This window comes from Myotis nattereri (genome assembly GCF_964212035.1).
Source record: "Myotis nattereri genome assembly, chromosome: 3".
NCBI lineage: Eukaryota > Metazoa > Chordata > Mammalia > Chiroptera > Vespertilionidae > Myotis > Myotis nattereri.
The window spans coordinates 84,109,289-84,128,093 of NC_138077.1; positions in this window are offsets into that span (position 1 = coordinate 84,109,289).

Below are 18,805 nucleotides of genomic sequence, written 5' to 3' on the forward strand. Positions count from 1 at the left end.
GACACATATTGACACAATGCCTATTTCTGTGCATTTAATATTTTCATGGGAAACATTTTACACACTTCATGAATAGGGGGCTGTGTGTTCACTGAACATGTCACATAGCAGACTCTTATTGTTTGTTTAATAGACAGAAAAATGCACAGATAACAAGCATGGGCCGCATCACTATTATTTTTATTTAATTTCTCAGCAATGTTGATTTTAAAAGAAGATAGTTTGCAGCACAGACATAAGACAGTGGCCCTAAATAAAGGCCAGAAAGCATGGAAGGCCTCTTCTTTGGACAATTTATCCTCCATCTCTTGTAAAGACAGGCTAACTGGTGCTGGTAGGGAGGGACTATTGAATAGTACACAAAAGGGGTGGGGATGTAGACAGGGCCCAGGGTTGAGCTGAGTGGTTCTGCCCATTAGTCAACACAAGATCTCTCAGAACAAAAACTCAAACACTTCTGCATCATCTTCAATGTGATCAGCTGTGGATGAAATGCATTCCACGGGAAAACACTGAAAAGGACTAGAGCGCGTGCAAGGGGATAGTGCCGAACAGCGTTTGAGGAAATAATAGGAGAGGACCTACAGGGATGAGAGTTTTATCAGAGAAAAATGGAAGAGTATGTTCCTATGAGTCAGACAAGGGCATGTTATATTACAGTGACAGTGTGAAGCTCTAACAACTTAAAACAGACACAAGTGGTAGATCCTTAAGACTGAACTTGACGTAGAGCACAGAGACACCCAGTTGAAGATCCCTTCACATCCGTATATTTTCATAGGCAAAGTGTTACATTCGCAGTCATCCCTTATCAGTCGTATCTGCAGTCACTCTTCCCACCATTCATTTCCTTATAGTCTTCCACATGCATCTGCATTCTCTATGATCTGATTTTGCCTGTACCATACAAGGAGTTATAATTTCTCTGACTTCTAACACACTAGATGAGTATTTCTGTTTTCAAATTTCATGTAAATAGAAGGGCACAATATATACTTTGTATCTGATTCCTTTTTCTCATCCTTATATTTGTGTGATTTATTCACGTTGCATGTGATGTTAGTCTGTTCATTCTGTATACCATGCATAAATATAATTTCTGTATTGATTATACTTTTCTGAGTATTTGGGTTGCTTTGAATTTGGGATTACTTAAAAAGTTGATGTTGTGAACATTGCATTTCTGTTTGCTGAATGCTTAAAGGTTAGACCAGGGGTGGGCAAACTTTTTGACTCGAGGGCCACAATGGGTTCTTAAACTGGACCGGAGGGCCGGAACAAAAGCATGGATGGAGTGTTTGTGTGAACTAATATAAATTCAAAGTAAACATCATTACATAAAAGGGTACGGTCTTTTTTTTTTTAATTTCAATAGTTTTATTCATTTCAAACATTTTAACAAGAAGAATGTAAACACTAATTATTATAATTTGAAACTTAAAAAAAATGGAGGAATCATAGCACAATAACATACCTTATATTGAAGATGGCAAAGGCAAAATAAAATTGCCTAACAAAGAGAAGGTACAAAAGCCTTTGAAATTAAACTTAAATATAATAAAATAATTTAAAACTAAAACAAATAGAAAAGAACAAAATGTGTAAACAGTAAATTAAGCATTTTCTTTAGTGCAACTTCCAAATTATGCCCGGGACGTAGATGTAGATGGCAATGTAGGCTGGGTTGAAAGGTTTTTGATCTTTAAAACATCAACTTCAGTGGGAACAGTGTTGTTGGTCTCCTTTTTTAGCTAATGCATCAAAGTCTGGAGTTAGTTTTGTTTTGGCTATTCTCAGGATAGATCTGAGGTGTTCGTCAGTTAAGCTGGATCTGTGAGGGGCTTTGTTGATGTTCATGACGCTAAATGTCTGCTCACAAACATAGGTTGACCCAAACAGTACCAGTATCTTCTGTGCCATCCTTCGGATGTTTGGAAAAGTGGCTTCATTAAGTGAAGCATAAAAGTCTCTTAGTTCAAGAGAGCTGAATTTCTCCTTTAGGACAAAGTCAGACTGAAGATGGATGAGTTCCAGTTGCACCTCTTCTGGTGCTGTTTCAGGGTTTTGTGACAAAGGACAGGCCACCAGTTGAAGTGACTGGTCAATTTTTTCAACATCAGAAAACCGACGACAGAATTCTGCAGCAGGTCACCCAGTGATTTGCTGTATTTCTTCAGGTTTTGGATGGTCTCCTTCTGTGTGGCTAGTGTGGCAAAATGAGTGAAGACTTTGTCTGAAATTTGTCTGGAAAAGAAAATCAGCTTCGATTTAAAGGCTTTCACATTAGTGTACATGTCATGTACATACTGATCTTTTCCCTGTAGCTTCACATTTAGCTCATTCAAATGTGAAAATATATCTACAGCAAATGCAAAGTCACACAGCCAATTCTTGTCACTCAGCTCAGTAAATTCGTCAGACTTCCCCTTTAATTTAAAAAATGCACCGATCTCTTCTTTGAGCTCCCACACTCGTTGGAAAACTTTGCCCAAACTCAACCAGCGGACACGAGAGTGGTAAAGTAAGTCATGGTGATCCGCATCAGTTTCCTCCAGAAACTTAATAAACTGACGGTGCTGAAGTCCCTTTGCTCGAATGAAATTAACGAGCTTTACGACTGGATTAACAACATGTTTAAGTTGTAATATAGACTTGCACAATGATTCCTGGTGAATAATACAGTGAAGAAAAATAACATCTTAACATCTTGGTTAGGGTTTTCCTCTTTCACTTTATCCTGAATTCTTTTTAGCAGTCCAACATTTTTTCCTGTTAAATTTGGAGATCCATCTGTCGTGAGATTAGCAAGTTTACTCCATGGTAGCTTCATTTTCTCGATGACAGTAGACACCCGGTCATACAAGTCCTCTCCCTGTGTTTTTCCTTTCAGTGGCTCCGTGGCTAAAAACTCCTCCGTAATTTCAAAATTGTCACTAATCCCTTGGATAAAAATTAAGAGCTGAGCAGTGTCCTTTACGTCATTACTTTCATCCAATGCTAGTGAATAAAACTTAAAGAACTCTGCCTTACTATTTAACTTGCTGGCCAAGTCTTCATCAATCAGTTCCACTCGACGAGTCACTGTCCTGCGCGATAAGCTGAGTTTTTCAAACTTGCCTTTGCTCTCTGGACACAAGAGACCTGCTGTCTCTATCATACATTCTTTCGAAAACTCGCCTTCAGAGAGAGGTTTGCTAGCTTTTGCTAATTTGAATGATAGCATAAAACTTGCTTTGGTAGTTGTCTCTTGAATTGCAGTTTGTCTGTGAAAGACATTTTGCTGAGCCTGTAATTTAGCCATCAACCTCTGTGCAGTAGCCTCCCGTTCTTGAGGTGACTGCTTGCTAGCATAGTTGCCATGCTTTGTGGCAAAGTGATAGCTGAGATTGTACTCTTTGAAGACTGCAAGTGTTTCCTGGCATATCAGACATATCGGCATTGATCGGACTTCGGTGAAAAAATATTTTGTTGTCCACTCCCTCTTAAACACTTGGCATTCACTGTCCACTTTCCTTTTCTTTGGTCCACTCATGTTTAATATTGGGGTAAAACCAAGAGTACAATTCTCTTATTAAATTCTTTACTAAAATAAGACAGTAAAGTATAAAAACAAGTGATTAAATTTGCTCTACTATAACATTTTTGGTCTTCTAAAAAATATATATATAACAAAATCATCTGAAAAAGTTCAGAAATGGGACAGAGGCACACCCTGACCATAGAGAAAACCTCTTTCTTTCATAGGAAACCTGTGTATCTTTCACACAGGCCCTTTGTTTATGATAACACACATAGCTGCACATTGCTGTGTCTTCCAGACACACTTGTATGGGAGGTGCTCGGGCAGTGCAAAACATGGGTAACCAGTAGTTACCACTAGCACTTCCGTTACTGGCAAAAAACAGCCGCAGTGCACATAGTGTGAAAGAGCACATTATCAATGTCAGATTGCATCCACTGGACTCTATAAAAACAACCAAGTGCCACTTTTAAATGCCCATTGCAATAGTTTTTCTTATTAAAAGCTGGAAATGGCAGGATATTTATATATATACCCCTACTGTGACAGCCTGGCAGAGCATTACAAAGGAGAAAACCCAGCATCTGGTGATGTCCATAAGTACAAGACTTCAGGCTGTCATTACCAGGAAAGGGTTTCATCCAAGTATTAGATATGAACATTTGATTTTCAGTTTTTCATTTGTCCAATTACTTCTAAAACCCTGAAATTAAGCGATTTTGTAATAAAATCTTTAGTTCATCACATTTCTATACAATCTTTTTGTTCAACCCACTGAATTAGGGTTCGTTCACACTAGCCGTGCTGCCGTCGCAGTGTGGTGCAGTACTGCAATGCAGCGCAGCTAGGGTTAATGCAGGGGACACAGGTTTCCATCATGTTTGTGTCGATGCTAATGTGCAGTGGTGCATGTTAACACAAATGCCCGATAGCACGCATTTTTACAGCTGAAAGTCTTTGTTTTATTAACAAGTCATTGTGATGTACAGAATGTGGGAACAGGAAAAAATTGTGTTTGAGTAGAGCTCTTACTCTTACCTCAGAAAGGCTCTGATACTGTGCTCTCCAGGGGCGTGTCTCCCTACATCACCAAGATAATGTGTCTACACATTCCCAGGGTGATGTCGGGAGACGCGTCCGCGGGCATTACAAGGAGCCTCTGGAAGATTGAGAGGTTGTTCCTTCTACTGAATGGGCGGATTTATCCGCCCACTCAGAAGAAGGAGCTGCGGCCGTGTTTCCCACGATGCCATGTTAACACTGCTGCTGGTGAAGGAGCGGAGGGGAGAGCAAGAGAACCCTCCGCTCTTTCGGCTCGGCGGGCCGGATAGAACAGCCGAACGGGCCGGATCTGGCCCGCGGGCCGTAGTTTGCCCAGGGCTGGGTTAGACTGCTAGGCTTTAGCTTGCATATTCAGTCTAATCCCTCCAAAACTCAGTGTTTCACAACTTATTTTCTAATGCAATCTCATGTTACCGCACAGTGAACGTACACACTCTTCTCTGCGCTCTCTGACATCTTTCTCAAAGCCCAGGATTCTTTCTCTTATACGACTTGGTTTTCACATCCTCACATTCTTTAGTTATTTCCTCATACTTTGCAAATTCATTAATTCCACCAATATTACAGAGAATATTCTCAGTAATAACATACCATACCTAAACTGCTTGATGTATTAAACATGCAGACAGATGCGTAGCAATAGGAAAGCAATCTACACACATAAATATGTGTTGAAGTAACACACAGGCACAAAGCATACATACATACCATGCTTATTCAGAAAGAACCCATCCTATATCCAGATTTTCAAACAACAAATCAATCATACATTATTAAATTTTAACAGTTTTTTATTTATTATTATTTATTTATTTTTACTTTTATTCTTTTTTTTATACTTTTTTAAACCCAGCTTTAACCAACAAATTATGAACTTAAACACCAAGCATGTTACACTCACTATATCATACTGCTAAAAATGGGAATACTACATTTATTAGACAAATTTATGAGACATGATGATAATTTTAAACAGTTAAATAATGAGCATTGGTCTTCCTTAGCAATGAAACAGGAGCAGTGACAAAATAACAATTAACAGTTAATTTCTTCAAAAATAAATATTTATCTCTTTACATCACTCTATTTATATCTCAATATAGATACATATGCATGCAGAATGCTTCTTAAAACTTGTACTATACATCCCCTATTGGTACAATTTTTGATGAGAAAATAGAGTTGATATCCATGTCTAGTTCCTACATACTGTCCTTCAAACATGGTTTTGAGTGTTTGATAATCCGTATAGATCACCAGAAAAATCACGTACAAGACACTCATTCCCAGTGGCATCCACCAAACACACCATTTAATGTGTTTACTTATAGTTTGGAGTAAATGGAATTTAAATGGGAAAGTCTCCTTAATGTTTGTGAGAGTAATTGCCATGTGAAGTGCTGATGCTCGGCATATAATGCCTGCACAACATGTAGTCTTTTAATTGGCACAGACCCCACAAAAACGCCTCATCTCAATGTTCTTTTTTATTCCGTTGCCCAGGACCCGGCACCATTCAAGGGGATGTGCCTCAGACTCAGTCATTCATGGAGGCCCCAGGCTATAATCAGGCAGCAGGAGAAAACGCATCCTCCTCTGAATATTTCACCTGTGTTTCCTCACCATCAAAGCTTCCCCGTCTTAATGAAGAGGGTAAGGAATAAACAAAGGTGGGACTTGGGTTTGGTCAAGAGATGCAGCTCAGCTGCTCTGCCTACTCTCTACTTAGTTCACTTTCCCCTTAAAACCCGGAAAGGGCTCAGGCAGATGACTAGTACTAAGGCTTCTGCGGAGGCACCAGTAGTGAGTGTGCCTTACTAAACAGGGCACAGTCCCTCAGCACAAATTTCCAATATAGCAGCAGTGGGACAGCTGTCGTTGGGGTAGTGGGCAGTGCTGACATGTCTATGGGAGTTAACTCAGAACCTTCCCTTCAATGAGCACAAACTCGGATCCTCACACACTCATACATCTGTACTCCTTCATATAAGCTACTAGTTGCTCAGTGCATGAAATTCCTGCAAATTAAAGGGGAATTAATTAGAGGAAATATTTTAATATTGCTATTTGCTCTTTCTCTATAATAGAAGTGTCAGATATGACAGAAAATTAGTAAAATGTATATGAAAATCTCCCTCCTGTCAGAGTCTGTGGCATGCTGTGAGACCCAGAGTCAAGTCCCCACCTACCCATGAGAGCCTTGAAATAACGCGAGACCCTGAGGTGGCTGGCCCCACCCCATCAAGCCCTGCAGGGCAGGAGGTGCAGCCACAGGTCCCCCGACCTGGTACTCAGGCAGGGGGTGTAGTCTCATGTCCGCTGACCTGTCCTCAGGTACCCCAGCCTGGCTTAGAGGGCGGGAGGGCATCAGGGTCCGAGGGTGTAATGACCATTTGCATATGAGCTCTTTAGTATATAGAATTTCCCCATTTCTCATTCTTTTCATTTGTTCTCTCAAATACATAGGTCTTTATCCACCATCTCTAATAGCATTACCTAGGTATACTCTTACCTTCATTTCTTCATACAATCATTTTCAGACTCACCCATGTACACACAAATTCCATAAATAATTCACATCCCCATCACACAGATAACATGTTTACATCAAACTCTAGAAGACTTTCATGTCCTAAAGAAATTGAATTTTCATTTGCTGTGTCTCTAACCATATGGCACTTCAGCCACCAGCCTTTCAGACCTTCATGAGCTGAACATTCTGAGAGCTCAAATACATCTTCACTAACATTCTCAGTCTCACAATCTCATAGTGATACCCGATACCATTCCTGCACTGCTCACATGTGCTGTCATAACACATAACAAACATGCACACACTCATTAGCCATTGCCTTTAAGCAACATCAAAAAACATTCCCAGATATGTCTCAGAATATAATACAACTCCACAAGTACATACATATAATCCTACATCCTCGTTCCCACATAGTTATAACCGTGTAAATACCTCAGGTAAAACACACTAACACTCAGAATTCTGAAATATCACATACAGAGGTACTTTACCTGCTCCCGTAAATCATGGCCATCATACCTCCTACAGCTGTCACACAAACCATTCTAATTTTTTATGTTTTAAATTTTCTTTCCTAGGAATCAAGGAGAGACCTGTACCCAAGGACTTGGTGAAAACAAAGAATTCCTCTGACTATTCATATACCTACAGTTCTTCACCTTCAGCTAGTAATAAGGAGCCCTTTATGTCCTCAGTACATGGGACAGATCTAAGGGTCATGAAAATTTACTATATGCATGTACAACTGAAAAGGGGTGTGGCTGTCTTGTGCCAGACAGAGGAAGGATGGGAGCCTCCCTCAAAAAAGACCAAAATAGAAGAAATGACCTATATTGAAGGGGTTGATAAAAATGTCCCCCTCTCTCACATGCCTGGGAAGAATCTCCTAATTGACCCTGAGCCCAGCGTAGACAGTCGAGCCCAAGAGAAGAGGGAGAAGGCTGACTGTCCCACAAAACCTCCAACTCAGGTGGTGTATCGCAGGGTCTCATTGCGGAAGTCCCTGGAGAGCAGGTTCAGGTGCATGGCTTGCTACCATGTATTCTCTAACTTGGAGCTCCTTCAGGACCATGTGGAGAACGGCGTCAAGGAGGGCTTCAGCTGCCATGTGTTTCATCGAGCCATGGCTCGTATGAAATACAAAAGGCTTAAGAGGAAGAACAAGAAACTTATGAAAGCAACATTAAGTGGCCAGGAGGAAAAACATTTTGACATGAAGACAAACTTGAAGAACTAAACAGACTGTTTTCAGCCCCTAAAAGAGAGGAAGGGAAGCAGGTTAGACTCCACCGAGGAGGCTTCATTCCCTTCAACAGACACAGTGTCCAACCTATTTTCCATTTCTAGCACCACCATCTCTGCGACCACACCACCCACCTGAGCAGACAGCCCTTTTAATACTAAGACCGAGGGACCAGAAGGCAGAACACACCATCCCAAATGCTGCCTTCCCCTCTCTCCTAGCTCTTTTATTATACCCACACATCTACCATCCGTAAACCTGCTTGATTCAAGAGTGTCGACACTACAGGATTTCATAGTACAGATTCTAGTACCCCTCCCTGCACTGACTCCTGCATTTCCATGAAATTGGTCTTTTTAAACAATTTTATATACTTTTCTAAATCCTTCTTTAAATGAAGATATACCTCTTTCCAACATCTCCCTATCATATATTCACTTGCATGATTATTTGCCTGGAAGATAGGTATTATTGAGAGAAAATAAGGTATTGCAGGAATGGAATCAAAAGCAACTATAACCCACCCCTTACTTTCTGTGTACTGTGGGCACACAGGTGCATATACACTTCTTATGCATACATATCAATGGGGAAGGATGGAGCACAAAATGAGCACTTTCAAAATATTCTGATATGAATATATATATCCAAAATGTCACAGTGAGTATTTATGCTTAATAACTTTAGAGGGGTAAAAGCTATCAATTTGTGAAAAACACAATTTGCATGTTTAATTATTTGTAGGTTTTTATGCTTGTTTAACTTTACACATATTCAAAGATCATTTTTAATTTTTGTGTTTCTACAGAGGCTCAGAAACAAGCAAAAAATAAAATTAAATGAGTTATGTAACATTCACAAAACTATACAGGAGACGGGAAATTCAAATAGTTCCCATTTTACATGATGATCTTTATAATTTGGAGCATCTATTCTTCCGAATTATTAAAGCTTAAAACTGCACTGTGGCATTTTGCACAACTGTATATACATGTATTATCTTGAAACTGTTCAGTTTGTGCTCCATCTTTCTCTCTGCAAATGCATGTATAAGAACTGCATATGCACCTGTCTGTCTACAAGTTCAAAGAAGCTAAGATATAGATTATAGTTGCTGTTGGTTTCATCTTACTAGTATTTTTTTCTTCTTCCTTTGAAAAGAGGCTTTATTTTCTGGCCAAATATGTTGGCATGTCAGTCAGACCAGTCAAGTCATTACTTGTCTACCTGCCTTGCATCAATGCACCTAAGGGTAAACATCCATCCATGCTTGACCAATCTGTACCGATAACTTGGAAAATTAAATCAGAAGAGATGGAGATTGAGGGGTGATGGTGATGGTGGTGGTGAGTTATCCTTTGTCTACAACTCCAATTAAGGTTTTTCCACCGCTAGACTTGCTTCAATTCCTCTCTTTTGAAAGACCAGGCTGTTTTAAAATTCCTCTATTTTGAAAGACCAGTCTGTTTTAAAAATTCCTCTATTTTGAAAGACCAGTCTGTTTTAACAATTCCTCTATTTTGAAAGACCAGGCTGTTTTAACCTGCCACTAAGCCTTCACACTAACTTTTCAATAAGTTCTTGACTTTTTTCCTCAATTAGCCTAAGCCCTTTACTATTGTTTGTGGCCTAATGCTCCTTAATTGATGCAAATTAGCTTCAATATGATCATTCTTCCATTGTAATAGTTGAAATTATATAACTGAGAAAGGGTAACGCATTATATTTTACTGATTTATATTGAATAAATAAGAGATATGCATATAGTCAGTATGTATACTTGACTAATTAGAAAGTACATTAAGTAGACATAGTACCCAATCTTGCATGCATTTCTACCACCGTCATCTCTAATCCATACCAGCAATATTAGCAGATAATTCCTTTTAATACCATTTTCCACCTTTCTGCAGGAGAAGAAAGCAGACAAGACCATCCCAGATACTGCCTTACACACTATCCAACTTTATTACACCTCCCACATAGACCAGTCATAAATTCATGCTTAATGCAAAGAGTTTCGTATTGAGAATTCTGCATACAGAATTCTGCATACACAATTCTGATAATACAGATTGTAATACCCCTCCCTTGCATTCACTCCTCACATTTCTATGAACGTGGTCTTTGTTAAGATAGAATGTATTAGAGCATAGCATGCAATTGCAAAGTAATATGTATTTATCTGTTTCACTAAGAATATTGTTAAATGGGAAAAGGGAATAAAATTTCTTACATGGTACGAATTCTTTTTTTTGGAATTTACTATTTATTCTTATTATCTATCTGATAGCAAATATTTATAATATCTGTACATATCAAGTTTTTTATTTGTGTAAAAAATGTATATATATATATATATATATTCTTTTGAGATTCAAAATCCTCCATAAGCTTGTCTTCATTTTCTTCCTCATTGCAGTATACCTAACATTAATTATACTCCAAAATACTTTTTTTTTAAAGTCTAGTATTTTCTACAGCAGCTACCAGAGAGTGATTAAAGTATCTAAAATTATGTTTTATGTTGTAAGGGTAGCTCTAATTTTCTACAAGTAGAAAATTGAGTCCCTTTAAATCATTCTCCCATGTTACTGTGTTGTTCCTTTCTTTTAAATTCATAATAATTTTTATATTGTATGATTTTTATTTATTCTTAGCATAGCAGTGTTTTGGAGGTGTTCTCTTACAAAGAGAATGACTTAGAGTTTGCTATTTTTCATTCCTAAAAGTCAAACGATTCATCAATTCGGGCGCGCATGTACACTGCAATTGAAACTTGGTGGCCCATGCGCAGAAGTCGGTATTTTGTGGAAGAACCACACACATGGGGCCAAAGAGCAGCATGTGGTACGAGCCCCGGCTTGCTGAGCCACAGTGTGCCGACCACTGCACTAGGTGTACCGGTTAATAAGGGCGGTTTTTGTAATCAAGGAAGACATGATAATTTCAAGTGAAACATCAAAAGTGCTTTATTGGAAGTAATGTCCATTGCTACCTACACATCACTCCCATATTTCAGATAATTTATAGATACCATCCCAATAGAACTTTTCTTGTTTTGAGGCAAACCATTCAGAGACTGAATTTCCACTTCTTCATATGTTTTGAAGTGCTGCTCAAAAAGTATGTGTGCCATAGATCAGAACAAGTGGTAATCTGAAGGAGCAAGGTCTGGTGAATATGGCAGGTGGGTTAATACTTCCCAAGCAAGATCTTTTAATGTGTCTTTAACTGGTTTTGAAGTGTGTGACGGTGCATTATCATGAAGCAAAATTACTTTGCTCTGTCTTCTGGCCCATTCTGGTCATTTCATGATCAAAGTGTGGTTCAAATTGATTATTTGTTGTCGGTAGCGATCAGTATCAATGGTTTCACCTGCTTTAAGAAGCTCATAATGCACCACACCTTCCTCATCCCACCAAACGCAGAGCATTGTCTTCTTTCCTTTCCGAAGCGATGTGGCCTTGTGGTCGATGTTGATGGTTGACCTGGATCAACCCATGATTTTGTGCATTTGGGATTCTCAAAATTAATCCACTTTTCATCGCCAGTCACAATTCGATGCAAAAAAGACTTTTGTGCCATTGAAGCAACATTTTATTGATGACTTTTCAGGTTTTCATTTGTCTTTCCTTCAGTTGACATGGCACCCATTTTCCTTTCTTTAAAATCCCATTGCTTGTAAATGATCAGAAATTGTTTGCTGAGCAACGTTTATTCTTTCTGCAAGTTGTTTTTGAATTTGACACTCATCTTTATCCAATAATACTTGTAATTGTTGGTCTTCAAACTTTTTCAGTTGACCTGGACATTCTTTGTCTTTCACATCGAAATCATCACTTTTAAAGCATTTAAACCAGCATTCACCATAAGCTTCCTGAAGTATATGATAACTTTTTTTTCAAAATAAATGAATTAAAACTTCCCGCAAGTGCTCTTTTTTGGCACAAAATTCAACATTTTTAAGTATACAAATATCTATAATGTTAACACCTTCAGCAAATTTGACATGTGACGTTTTGAAGCTTGCTGTCAATACAACAAAATAGCATGCATATCAAATCGCATATATATCAACATATGTGTAACTACATCTATTGAAAAAAATCTGCATTATTAACTGGTACACCTAGTATATATTTGCTTAATCAGTTCACCTCCTTTTTTACATAATCCCCTTACCGACCTCCCCACTGATAGCTGTCAGTGTGTTCTATGTTATCTGTTCTTCTGTTCTTTTTTGTTTGTTAAATTATTTTGTAGATTAGATTCCACATATAAGGAAGATCATATAGCACTGTCTTTTTCTGATGGACTTTTTTCACTTAGCATAATGTCCAGATCCATCCATATTGTCACAAAAGATTTTCTTCGTTTATATGACTGAGTGGTATTTCATTATGTAAGTGTAAAACATATTTTAAAATTTATTTTTTATTTTTAAAAATCTTTATTGTTGAAAGTTATTAAATAAGTCCCCTTTTCTCACCATTGACCCCTTCTAGCCTGCCCGTGCCCCCTACCGGAGGCTTTCATCACACTACTGTCTGTGTCCATGGGTTATGCATATGTGCATACAAGTTCTTTGGTTAATTTTTTCCCACAGACACACCCACCCTTACCTTCCCTCAAAATTCCAAAGTCTGTTCCATGCTTCTGTGTCTCTGGATCAATTTTATTCATCAGTTTATTTTGTTCATTAGATTCCACATATGAGATCATGCAATACTTTTCTTTCTCTGACTGGCATATTTTGCTTAGCAAAATATTCTCCTGATCCCTCCACGCTTTCTCAAAGGCTAACAGATGCTTCATTTTTACTGCTGTCTAGTATTCCATGGTATAAATGTACAACAGCTTTTTTATCCACTCACCTACTCATGGGTAGTATTGCTATTTCCAGATCTTAGCTATTGTAAATTGTGCTTCTATGAACATAGGGGTGAAGATATTCTTCATGATTGGTGTTTCAGATTTCTTCTGATATAGTTCTAGAAGTAGGATAACGGGGTCAAATGACAGTTTCATTACTGTTCTTCACAGTGGTTGCACCAATCGGCATTCCCACCTGGAGTGCACAAGGGTTCCTTTTTCTACGCATCCTCTCCAGCACTTGTCGTTTGTTCATTTGTTGATGATAGCCATTCTGACAGGTGTGAGATGGTACCTCATTGTCAAAGATGACATCCAAATGGCCAAAAAAGCTTATGAAAAGATGTTTAACATAATAATCACTTGGAAAATGATAACTTTGTTTTATAAAAATAAAATAAACAAACAAAAAAACAAAAAATAATAAGTGCTGGCAAGGCTGTTCAGAAATTGGAACTCTTGTGAGTTGTTGGTTGGAATGTAAAATATACAGCTGCTATGGAAAATATCATGTCAGTTCCTCAAATGTTAAAAATAGAATTACAATCTAATCCAGCAATTCTATTTCTGGGGATATATCCACAAGTATTGAAAGCAGAATCCCAAAGAGATTTGCACATTTAAGTTCATAGCATCACTATTTATATTATCTAAGAGGTAAAAGCAAACCAAGTATTCATTGACAAATGAATGGTTATATAAGATGTGACACACACACACACACACACACACACACACAGAATATAAAACAACCTTAAAAGGAAGGAAATTCTGGCATGTTAACAACATGGGAAACCTTTAGGACATTATGCTAAGTGAAATAAACCAGTCACAAAAGACAAACACTGTATAATTGCATTTAAATGAAGGATCAAGAGTAATCAAATTCATAGAGACAGAAAGTAGAATGGTGATTACTAGGAGATGGGGTTTAATGGGCATAGAGTTCCAGTTTTACAAGTTGAAAAAGTTCTGGGAGTGATTGTATAACAATGTGAATATAGTTAGTATTACTGAGCTGTACCACTTAGAAATGGTTAAGATAATAAATTTTGTTATGCATTTTTACAATAAAAAACAAAATAAATAAAAAATAACCCAAAATATCAAGAAGAAGAGACGTGCAATTATATAACATTCCTAATTAAAAACAGAAAAGAGAGGAAAGGAGAAGACAAAAAGAATCTTTGGCTCCTTACAGCTTCCTCAAACATTTTCATAGTATTTTGTTTTCAGATCCGTATATTTCCATCTGACTTTTGTTCATTTCTGTATTTGAGTAGCCTGCTCTAATTTGTCCTCTTGCTGAAAAAACAGAAATTTAGCTACTGATTCCTTATACGTATATTTTCATATTTTTATTTTTGAATTTAAAGAATTTATGAAGTATATAATATATAGCATTATATATTCATGTTTAGGATATTTGATTACAGAGGTAAGTCCTCTAACTTGAAAGAAACAAGGTTAGTGAATATACATTGATTTAATTGATAGAGAAAACCCAGCTGTTTTCTCTACATCTTATTTGTAAGATATAACAGACATAATTATTCCAAGTAAATTATATAAAAAATAAACAATTTAAAAAATAATATCCTGAATATTTCTTTTGCTTAACTCATAAATATTTATATTTTTTAAAAATCTTCACAAACTGTTATAATAATCACCACAATCAAATTTAACTAGATAAAAAAAATATTAACATGGTGGGAAGAGAAATAAATGCGTGTAAATGATATGATTTGCTTTATATAACTTTATTTCAGGTAATTTTCCATTTTTAACTTGATACTTTATCAAAGCACAACCTGTCAGTTTCAGTTAATTTTTGTCAGTGAGCCTCAAAAACATGACTGTGATGCACAACAGATGGTATTGTAATGGATTGTCTAATTGTTTCTATTAGGTACAATTTTTTAATGTAAAATAGTTACAAAGAAGAATAAAAATTATACATTCGTATTCCTAAAACAAAAGTAATACAATTAGGTGAGTCGATTCAGCTTTTAAAATGTGCAAAATTGCTCATTTTACAATATGCTAACTAACTTGAGGAAACCCAAGTGATCAAAAAGAGTAATGCAAAATGCACTTCAGTGCAGACATTACCTTGTAAATTCAAGGGACATATAATTAGAAAATCATTATTTGAAAACGTTAAATATTTAAGATTATTTGAATATGTGGATATTGCTATATCTCTATAATAGGCTATTATTTTATTATTTTATTTTATTTTATTTTATTTTATTTTATTTTTATTAATTGATTTCAGAGAGAGAAAGTGAGAAGGAAAGGGATAGAAACATCAATGATGAGAGAGGATCATTGATCAGCTCCCTCCTATATGCCCCCTACTGGGGATTGAGTCTTCACTCAGCAACCAGACATGTACTATGAGTAGGAAACAAACTGTGACCTCCTGGTTCATAGGTCAATGCTCAATCATTGAGCTACACCAGCTGGGCAAAAATAGGTTATTTTAATAAATATAAATACTGATTTCTTATTTATATAAGAGAAATGTAAATACTGAAGTAAAATAGCTACTGTTTAATAACGAATAGAAAAAATCAAAATTATGTGAATTTCATTATTTTAATCTATCAAAAATAAGAATTTCTGCAAGATCTTATGAAAGCTAAATTAAAACTCTGCCCTATTTTAAACATCTAAAATTTTTTAAAATATTTTAAAACTGGCATTGAAATAAACAGTATATTTGTGTATTTTTTTCTGGAAATTTGCCCAAAAGTATTAAGTATTTAAAAGGTATAGTCTACTATCTCACAGAGTAAAAACATAGAAAGACCCAAATTCTGGTCTCTTGAATGAACATTATATTCATTAAAGCAGATTAGGAAATTGCAAATTTGAATGAAGACGCTAGCGGTCTAAGTTATGTGTGGTAGTCATATTTCTAAGTGTTTCTCGTGTACTACTTAACTTAATCTTCATCACCTCATTTAGAAGATTTTCATCTCTGTTGACAGAGATATCAGTAAGACTCAAATAGATAAAATATCTCACATTACACAAATGATAGAAAAGTGCGAGAATAAGAATTCATCATAAATGATCCTGTCAACTGGTTTTCACAAGGTGATAGTCTAGAGAAATTAGAATGAGTCTGTTAAGGATGGAGAAATATTTAAGTGGAAAAAATGCTCATTTGGGGGGTTATTTTGTAAAGTCAAAATTTCTTTAAATATCATTGTGAAATGCCTGCTCTCTGAACCCAGCATTAGAAAACAATTCATGTGAAAATGACAAAGCTTTATTTTTGAATTTTAACAAATCAATTTTATATTTTTTTTTATAATTTTTTTAAAAAGAGCAAAGAATTTCTTAGACTTTATTTACATCAATTTTCATCCCCATCACTAATCATAATAAGAAAGCATTAATCCTAATGGTAGTTCCCCTTGAACGCTAATGAATTCCCTATATGTTTATATGACAAATTTGGTTAATACAAAGTGCAATAAACTAAGTTGTTAGAAGATTTTTTTCTTTTTAGTAAAGTGATACTAATAAAAATGCAGCTCAAAATATTGACTTTTTAATTTTAGTTATTTTGTCAGAAAATTAGTCACAGATGATAACTGGAGACCAAATTTGCAGTGTAAAAGTCCTAGAATTTTTATCTTTGACAAATAATTAAAATGAATAAATACTCAAAATGATCATAGTGAAGCATCTAAAAATCATAATAGGCAGTCAATATATTTTTATACTTTTATTTCTGATGTATTATTTGTAATGTGCAGCCATACCTCAGAGGTATTGAAAGTTGGCTTCAGATCACCTCAATAAAACAAACATTGCAATAAAATGGGCCACAACATTTTTTGTGTCTCATTGTATATAAAAGTTAGGTTTATACCATGCTATATCTATTGTGTGCAATAGTATTATGTCTTCAAAAACAATGTGCATACCTTAATTTAAAAAATACTTTATTGCTTCAGCAAGTCGTAATATTTTTGTTGGTGGAGGGCCTCGCCTCTATGTTGCTGGCTGCTGACTGATCAAGGTGGTGGTGTAGCAATTTCTTAAAATAAAACAACAATGAAGTTTCCCTCATCAATTGACTCTTCCTTTCATGAAATATTTCTCTGTGAAATGTAATGCTCTTGATGGCATTTTACCCAGAGCAGAACACCTTTCAAAATTGCAGGTAATCTTCTCAAACACTGTTGCTACTTTATCAACTAAATTTATGTAATATTCTAAAGACTTTATTGTCATTTCAACAATCTTCACAGCATCTTAATCAGGAAATTTCATTTCAAACCCATTTTATTTATTCATCCATGATTAGCAACTCCTTATTTGTTGCAAGTTCTTTTATGAGATTGTAGATATCCAGTTACATCTCCAGGGTCCACTTCTAATTCTAGTTCTCTTGCTGTTTCCACATCTGCAGTTACTTCCTCCTTTTCCTTTTCTCCACTTCACTGCATAAATCAGATCATACATGTGTAGGCAGTTTTCTCTATGACTAACCTGTTTCATTGGCCTATTTAGTAATTTTAACAGTTGTACCACCTAGTTTTAATTGATATAACTTTTTCAAAGATTGATGTCTGATAGTAAAATTCTCCAGATTTGTTCTTTTAGTAAGCAATTGCCTTCACTTTTGGGGGCTATTTTGAAAATCTTTATTGAGCTTGCTGTGATCTATGAAATAATTAGGGGAAATTGATATTTTTATAATATTAAACCTTATCAATGTGCACGATATTTTCCTTAATTTATTGGTCTTATGATTATTTTCTCAATTATGTTTTCTAGTTTTCAATATCAAAATTGAGAAAATGCAGGGTATGTCAACAGTAGGTTTAGAGTTGTCCCTAAGGAAAATAATACAATCTAATCTAATAAAAGACAAACATGAAAATTGACAGTACCTTCGCTATGCTTTAAGCCATGCCCACCAACCAATCAGAGTGGCTATATGCAAATAAACACAACCAAGATGGCGGCTGGCAGCAAGAGAGCTGGAGCAAGCAGGAGGCTTGATTGCTTCAGTGATGGAGGAAGCCAAGCTTCCTGCCTGCTGAGCCGGCTCTGAGTTCCACTCAAGGCAACAAAGTTTCAATTATAGAAGATAAATAAACCCCAGATACCTGCTTTCAGCCAGCCGTGGCCACAGAGCTGGAGCGAGCAGGAGGCTTAGGTTGCTCCTGGCAATGGAGGAAGCCAAGCTCTGAGCTCTGAGCTTCACTCAAGGCTACAAAGTTTCAATTATAGAAGGTAAATAAATCTCAGAATAAAAAAAAAAGAAAGAAAAGGAGAGGCTGGGAGCTTCCGTCATCAGGGGTTTGGGCCAGCCTAAAAACAGCCCTCAGCCATTCACCCATACTGGCCAGGCACCCCAGGGGGACCCCCACCCTGAAGGGGGTGTGACCAGCTGCAAACAGCCATCAGCCCCTCACCCAGGCTGCCCAGGCACCCCAGCGGGACCCCCACCCTGATCCGGGACACCCTTCACGGCAAGCCGGCTGGCCCCCACCCATGCACCAGGCCTCTATCCTATATAATAAAAGGGTAATATGCA